Source organism: Halyomorpha halys, unplaced genomic scaffold (genome assembly GCF_000696795.3).
Source record: "Halyomorpha halys isolate HHAL.00 unplaced genomic scaffold, Hhal_1.1 Scaffold177.1, whole genome shotgun sequence".
Classification (NCBI taxonomy): domain Eukaryota; kingdom Metazoa; phylum Arthropoda; class Insecta; order Hemiptera; family Pentatomidae; genus Halyomorpha; species Halyomorpha halys.
The window spans coordinates 397,042-404,054 of NW_027114700.1; positions in this window are offsets into that span (position 1 = coordinate 397,042).

A 7,013-nucleotide genomic window follows, 5' to 3' on the forward strand; every position below is an offset into this window, starting at 1 on the left:
TATATTTCGAAGGTGCTGAATATGAAAATGAAATCGATTTTAAGATCGCGCGCTTGCGTTTCAATTTATTTTAACTTTTCGAATTTCTAACATATACCTCTCCGGTAAATATTTTACCTAAAGAAAAAAAAAGGAACTATGCTTCACAAGAAAGTTTTTTTTAAACATTTTCTTGGATTAAAAAAAAAATCTAATTATATTATATGAAATATATTAATTTAACCTGATAACTATTCCACTGCGATTTGTATAAGCTGGAATGACTGCTTGTAATTTAAAAAAAAAAATACTCTGTCGCATCTATTTCAAAATGAAGAAAAGTTGTTACAACATATTATAGAGTTCAAATTAAATGAAAAATCTGTTGATATTACCTTTATTAGCTCAAGGAGACTCAAGATTTGTAAGATGTATATAATTCTATTATATTTTTTTCTCTTTTCCGGATCACAGTTCAATTTCTAATATTGTTTTTTGTATTAATAGTGTATTCATTTAATATCTGTTTCCTCTAAGCTTGACTAATATTCATAAATCATCTCCAGAATAACATTTGTAATGATTTAATAATTTTTATTTAGATATAGATTGTATTTTATAAAATATTGTAATAATAATAATTGATAATAATAAATAAGGGATTAACAGACAAAATAAACCTTTTGATGAACAGAAAAGGATTTAATTGTATTAGGAACAATTAAATGAAACACCAATTATGTTTTGTTTTTTTCACTTAAGTAAATTTCTTCTAAATAAATAGGTAATTCTCCTTTTCTAGGAACAAGGCTTAGAACTTAGACAGGAACAATTTTTACAGGAATGCTTTAATTGGAGAGCCGTAACCATCTGCAGCTTACTTAAAGATAACGATCCCAAAGAGGAGAGAGTACCGTAATTTACTTTCTTAAGTATTTGTGCACTTCCTCTCAGAAGATTCTCTGAGGTTTAATAAAATTTCTAAACCACCTATAGTAGATGAGGAATCCTAATAATGTTTAAGCTTTATCACTTATTATAGACTGTTAAGAGTTAAAAAAATAATTGTAGTTTTCTTTAAACCCTATTTAGGATAGGTGGAGGTCAAACGTTCTGTATTTCCTCTCACCAAGAAGAACAAAATTAGTTCGTAACTATTTATTGATTGCCAATTTTTGGACCCACAATTTTGATGTTTATTAAGGCTAAAACAAAAAGATATAGAGAAGGTAAAGCCAATAATAATAATTCTTAATAAGGTTTCTGAATTTATTTTCTTTCGTCAGATTTGCATTATCCGGTTTAATTAAAATATATGAAATGAATAATAAATTCTCCAATTGGCTGATGACAAACAAAGCCTGGACAAAAAGAAACAATATATTCAGTTCAATTTCTTATTTCTTTTTTCACTTTTGCAGATTTTCCCCCTCAATGGGTTGCCTGGCTAAGTCAGACCGTCCCTCCACTTCTCTACGTCCCACCAGTCTTCCTCCTCAAGTCCCCTACCGGCTATATCCTCCTCCACTCAGTCCTTCCACCGGTTTCGGGGTCTTCCTTTCCTCCATCTTCCTGGTTGTTCCCATTGGAGAAGTTTCATCGGCCACCTATGTTCTGGCATCCGCTGACAGTGTCCATACCATTGCAGCCTGCTCCTTCCAATTCTCTCCGGAAATCTTTTATCCAGGTGGGTAATCCTTAGGCATCTCCTTCAGAAATCCATTTCTGCCGCTGTAGTTTGGAGTAGAGTCCTGGGTTGTGTCCATATTTCTGCGGCGTCGTTAAGTGAGGGCTCAACAATACTTGATACCCTGAGATGACCGTATTCCAGAGGAGTGGGAGCAACATTCTAGTCAACATTCTTGCTAGAACAGCTCTCTTCCTAACCTCTGGTTCCGGCTCACCGTTCCCATCTATTGTCGAACCTAGGTGAAGGACTATACCTTCTTACACACACTTCCATTAATCTGAAGTTCTGTGGCCACTTTACAGTTACGTGGCAGGTATTCGGTTTTATCAAAATTTATTTGTAGACCCCACAGGCTGTATTCTTTTTCAGGGCCTTCGGCGCTTCTTGCAGTCCATCTCTGCTATATCTGGTCGTCGTCAAAGAAAAGGGAGAACAGCATATGTAAGTCAGGAAATTTCTTATTTTATCCTATAATAAAAATATAGTAATGAAAAAAAAACAAAATAAAAAATACTAACAAATAATGTAAAAAATAATAAAACTTAATTAAATACACATAAGAAGCAGTTCTGAGGTTAAACTTTTTGTATAAAATATCAATAAATAAGACAATTCCTAGAATATAACTACATAAATTTCGATATAGATTTAATTCAAATAATTTAGTGGTAAATCATTTTAAAGACTATTTGCATTAGAAAACAATTTTTTTTTTGGATGAATCCTACAATAAGTTCTTAAATAATTGATACTTAACTCACAAATATAACCATTTATATGTCAAGGTGAAATTTTAAATTAATTTGAAATAACTTAAAATTTCATATTTATTTGTTGAATTTTGAAAATTACAATTTTTTTATTAGGTAAATTCTTTTGAAATATATTCTAGAAGGAACATGACTTATTATAACTTGAAATATATAATAAATATAATTATGAAAAATTTAAGTTTTATTTATTACATTACTATCCTACAAGATTCATTATATTTAGGTACCTAAAGATAGTAATTCTTTAGAAAGCACTAAGATAATACAGTGTAAAATATTACATTATTTTAGCTTGCCTTCATTTTAACTTCAGTCTATGTTATGCAGTGCGGAGATCCGGAATCTAGGTGGGTGGAACAGTATTTAACTGGTCAACTATGATCTACCCTTTGCTCTTGACATCGATGTGATTGGGAGGACTTTTGGAGAGATGAAGGACGCTTTTCTCGATCTACAAAGAAAAACTGCAAGAATAGGACTAATGGTAAACGATGCAAAGACTAAATACATGCATACCAACCCCATCGGGGTTCACATTAATGGACAGGTTTACATTGGTCAACACACCTTCGAGAAAGTTGAAGAATTTATAAATTTGAGAACTCAGACGAACTCCACATTAACCCTGAAAACCTACGTCTATTAATGGTTGGAAATAGGTGCTACCACGGACTCCAGAGGAACCTTAGAAGCATAGACGTATCTAGGACTACCAAGGCATGTCTTTATATAACTCTGATAAGAACCGTGCTGACACACCGATCATATTGTTGGACACTCCGTAGAAGTCAGGATATGGCTCGTTGAGCACCGAATCCTGCGTAGAATCTATGGATCGATGTGTAATGATAGTGTTTAGAGACAGCGTACTAATGCCAAGTTGATGGCCCTCTACAGTAATGCCTACATTGATACCATCATTAAGGTAAGTCGACTACAGTGGGCGGGACATCTGACAAGAATGGCCGAGGACCAAGTCCTGTGGAGGATATTAGGAGAAAGATTACATAAACGGAGACGAGTCCGTAGACATAGGCTGCGTTGGCCTGATGAAGCTTTATCCATCCTATATATTCGAAACTAGAGAGCAGCCTCTAGTTGACTAGTGGTCAAAGTAGCAGGAGCCTTTGTTTCCTCGCGGAGTGCAGCATCAATTCAGAAAAAAAGTAGAATACGACTTATTTAGATCATAGATGAACAATAATTTTTAATATTATTACTTTAGTGCAATGTTAATTATAAAGTAAACTGTAATACGAAAAATCTAAAATATTTCATTGAGGACCTTCTTCAGCGGGAGCACAATCTAATTCCATTAATAAGTTACATGATATGCATAATGCGCGTCTATCTAATTTATTAATTACACCATTATTTCCACTAGTCATTAAAAGTAATACGTAATAGGCCTCACTTTAGCCAGACATAGTCCATTGTAGGAATTAATTTGGCAAATAAATAAAAATCATGCAAATTACGGAGCGACTTTCTTACCAATTTTCTCAATTATACCAAAATTTAATAGGTTCCTTTCTTGGAATAAATATGGCTCCAAAATCACATAACGGATAATAATGATGCCCGGTCTAGTGGCTATGGGTAACTTATTAGCATGATTTTTGAGCCGGCACGACAATAATTTCTTTTTCTTTTTTGCATCATTTTAAATAATGTATAATTTCATTTCAGCATTAAAAAAAATTAATCTTTCCTCAAAATTTAAGGCGATAATGCCAAAATTGGGAAAACATTTTTTTTATTTTTTTGGTGCTCCTTCCAGTATATTATTATTAATCCAGTATATTATATATTTTTAATATAATGAAAGCTAATAGTATTAGTTCAAAATACAAGTATAGAAACAACTTGTTAATTACACTAATACTTATTTTTTTTCATAATAGGGAGGACTATTAGTGATATTACAGGAGTTAAAAAGTACTAAAGTACAAGTTACTATTGTACAAGCCAATGTAATTGTATTAAGTTAAATCGACAAGACTAATAGTATTAGTTTGTACTTTATTATGAAACAGGGCACTGGTGATTTTAATCATTCAGATCAACTGTATATCTTTAAGTTAACCCCACGTTAGTAAAGGAGTGTTTCATGTCCAGACGCGCGTTTGACACTATCATCTATGTCTTGTAGTAAGGTAGCTTAAATCCACATTTTCAGATTACAGTGCCATGGGTGAAAAAAGCATCAAAGTTGGTATGAAGGTACCTTTTTGTATACTAATATATATTACATTGGGAGCTCCCTGTGTTTGTTTATTTTTAAATATATATTCAGAGTTTCTTACAGACTACTTTTTTACACTTTTTCTTTTATATAAAGTAGTAATGGGAGAGAGAAAAGAAAGTGACGGTTATATTCAGAAGAATTTAGTCTGCAAGAAACTCTGAACATATATTTTTTATCTAAATATATACACTTTTATACAATGTATTTATTATCTTATAGTTTTATCCGCTTGCTATGAGTAACAAGATTATAAGTTTTTTCATCCCTTCTTTCAAGTCAATTACTTAGTTCAAATTATAAGAATGTTGAATAAAAAGTAGATAAATTTTTTTTTTTTATTTTAGTCATTAATTATTGTTTTAAAAGAGCATTTTTATATTAATACTTCTAAAAGCGAGTTAAAAATAGAACGATGTTTTAAAACGGTTGCGGCTACAACTTTACCAGTAATGTCTGTAATTTCTATCTCACCAGTTAAAGGTTAATTTTGTTACAAAAATCTCGTACGGTGATTCTTCACCGCACAACTTTCACTTACCACCGTCTTACTTACGTTCTCAAACTTTGATTAGATTGGTGGGCTAAATTTATCGCTATTTTTTATGAGTAATAAAGGGGAGGTTCTTTTTTTTTTTAATTCGGCTTTTAAGCCCTGTTAGATAATTTCGAGGCGTAGGGAGGTGGCAGCCCCATCGCCCGGTCATGGTACCGCAGATAGCCACTGGTCCTCCAGGTTGGGGGAACAGTACACTGACGCTCATACATTTACACAGAGTACATTATACACTACACTCATAAACCAAGGTCAATTACAGTACACACCCTTGGGTCACCTCCCCTACCTTACCAATCCCTCCACCTGACTTGGGGGAGTGGGCCAATACCCCATTCACCTTAAACTCAATTATAACAGAAAACGGAACGAAAACAGCTGGATTGTTTTTACAGAACTCGACACGGCGTGAAAAGTGAAAAACTTTTTTTTTTACTGGCAACATGAAATGTCCTAGCCCTGAAGGGGAAGGAGTGCGAACTTGTGGAAAACATTTGGACTACAAATTGTCGTTCCTTCCTATTCTTTCCTACTCTTCCGGATCGTGGGTCTTTACCTCGAAATACAAGAGCCGGATCCAATCCATGGAAATGCCTTACCTTCGTAAGGTGGAAGGGAGGACACGACGTGATGGAGTACAGAACAGCAACGTACGGACTGAAAGGGTCCTAGAATAGCACAAGATAAGGTGGTTCGGACACCTCCTAGGATGGACCAGGAAAAAACTGCCAGGAAGACATAGGAGACTCGCCTGGAGGTAAGAAGGCCAAGAGGAATACCGCGCATTTCCTGGGAGGATAGTGTTAAGGAGGCGTCCAGGAGGCGGGATTTGGACTGGAGTAGAAGAAGGGAGATGGTCCAAGAACGAGACAACTAATTATGATGATGATGATGGAGGATTATTTCAATGAGGATAAGACCTTTCTGGTATTAAGGATAACTTAATTGCTCATTGATTCGTTAATTAGTTCTATCAAAATCCTTAGAGCTGTTCCGGAAAAAATCTAAATAACCAAGTCTCCCTCAAAATAGTCTCTGTGTGTTAGGCCTAGCTTAACATAGTTCATCTTTAACCTTTATATCATTCTACATGTTTTTTCATCCTTAATCCTCAGTACTTGTTGCTAAATCTTTGATCATCTCATTTACCTTTGTTATATAAATGTTTCATTTGAACAGCTTTCCTAGTTTAGTTTGATTTTTTTCTAAACTGTATCGATTTTTTTTTTTAATATGGTGATTTTGAACTTTCCTCTAGTAACGTTTACGGTTCGGCGCACATTGTAGATGATCTTCAATGTGAATAAAATGTGAGAAAATATAACGAGTATGGGTTGTTCTTCTTCATTATATGGGTATATATAAGAAAAAATAATTGGAATTGTTCATAAAAATAAATATTATAGTAATAAATATAGAATACAGACCACTGACCATATCCTGAGTATGATCAATCATTTTCAACAGTTAAGGTTACTCCCTCAGTGACCCTACACATTTATAAAGTAATCAGTCTAATTGCCTATTTATTGAAATGGAATGAAAAATCGTTTATTATTCTGGGAATAGGTCCCTTTAGAATAATTACAAAGGTAATTTTAATTTTATAATAACATTTATTGGCCAAAAAACAGTGTGGCCACACTTAGTTATAAATTGTATACAGAGTAGAAAAAAATAAATTAATTAAAAACTAACTGACTAAATAAAAAACAAAACAAAAAGGTAATTACAAAATATCTGTACTATTGCAATAATAAATTAGATTGG